The following is a 1,604-nucleotide window of genomic DNA, read 5'->3' as shown; positions in this document are numbered from 1 at the left end:
TTATTAATAATAAAAGATTAAAGCATGTGGACCTGGAAATTTCTAGAAGCTAACTAAAACATATTTCTAGGGGATCATGACTTGTATGGCAAACTTAGGGGAGACATTTTATCTCATGAAGTGATGTTCTCCAATGAGAGGAAAAGCAAAAGAGACTGCCCACACTGAGCAGGCAAGTACTTCACATCAGCAACAAGGACAGGAGAGCTTGTTTCAGAGGACAAATGGGCTGGGAAATGTTTGCTGTATACCTCAGTACAGGCGCTAGAACCTCAAAGATGCCTTTTTGGATCCATTCAAATTGCTTCTATAGGTCTCAGCTGAAGTACAGCTGGGAGAGGAAGGGTATGGAAGAGCAGCCTGTTATCTGCCTGTGATAGGCTACATAATCAGCATTGATAGCAATCATCATAATAAAAACAACTAACATCTACATAATCCTTACTCTATGACAGTTCATGCTCTAAACAGCTTATTTTTCTTTTAAACATATGTGATATGTATTGTTACAATTTTCATTTTACAGATGAGAAAACTAAGGCATGGATTTTTAAATAAATTTCTCAAGATTATACAGCTAATGTGGTGAAACCAGCATTAGAAAGCAGGTAGCTGGACTCCAAAGCTCAAACCCTTAGCCTCTAGGCTGACTATCGAAGGCTGTCCCAGATAAGCTTCTCCTGAGGGGGAATGCGACCAGAAATGTAAGTTCCCAGCAGTGCTGGAGGTAGATTCAGTCCTGCCCAGGTTGAGTTTCACACTACACTAAAGTTGTATGGACAATGATTAGACTTCAGAGCTAAGGCAATGGACTCACTCAAAGCCAGGAAAAGTTTGGGAGCTGCACCGTCTGGGAATCCTCCCTCTGACACCTAGTTTATGTGGCCTGAAACCAGTTTGTGCTTCTGTTGGGGAACAATGGAGAATGCCAAACTGCTTCCAGTAAGGACTATTTCCACATACAGGGCAACACTCTATCATTCATGCAAAACCTGAACTGAATGATGGACGACAGATGGGCGGAAAGCTGGTGGGCTAAGGGCTTCCAGACCTTTGAACATTTCAACATATATACATGGTTGCTATGCATACACACACACACACACACACACACACACACACACACACACATCTATTTAACCAAGCATCTGACTTAAAGAAAAAGTTAGATTACTTGGGAGAAACTTCTCTTTTTGGTCTCAAATTCTATAATTCTTTCCTCCAACCACGTATTTTTACAAATGCAATTCATTGATTACAAAATTGACTGGGAAAGGCAAGAATATGTTACTCCATGACCAAATATTTACTAAATGTCTACTATTTGCTTAGGATGATACTAGAAACAGAAATACAAAGAAATATGATATATATCCAATTATCAAGGAATTCTGTCTTTCTAAAGGAAATAATGTGGTATATTTTAAAATATAGATTAAGATCATACTTAAAAATCTATAATGCATGACAAAGGAGTGTGATAGACTGTGTATTGAACGTGTAGAATATAAATGTAGTGAATTACTCTGTGGCTCTTGCAACTTTTGACAGAGAACAAATTTGTAAGGGTGAAAGCCATTTGTCTGTCAACAGAAATGCCAGCA

The sequence above is a fragment of the Propithecus coquereli genome, unplaced genomic scaffold, assembly GCF_000956105.1.
Source record: "Propithecus coquereli isolate 6110/MARCELLA unplaced genomic scaffold, Pcoq_1.0 Scaffold93, whole genome shotgun sequence".
Taxonomy (NCBI): domain Eukaryota; kingdom Metazoa; phylum Chordata; class Mammalia; order Primates; family Indriidae; genus Propithecus; species Propithecus coquereli.
Note: the sequence above shows the minus strand (reverse complement) of the source record.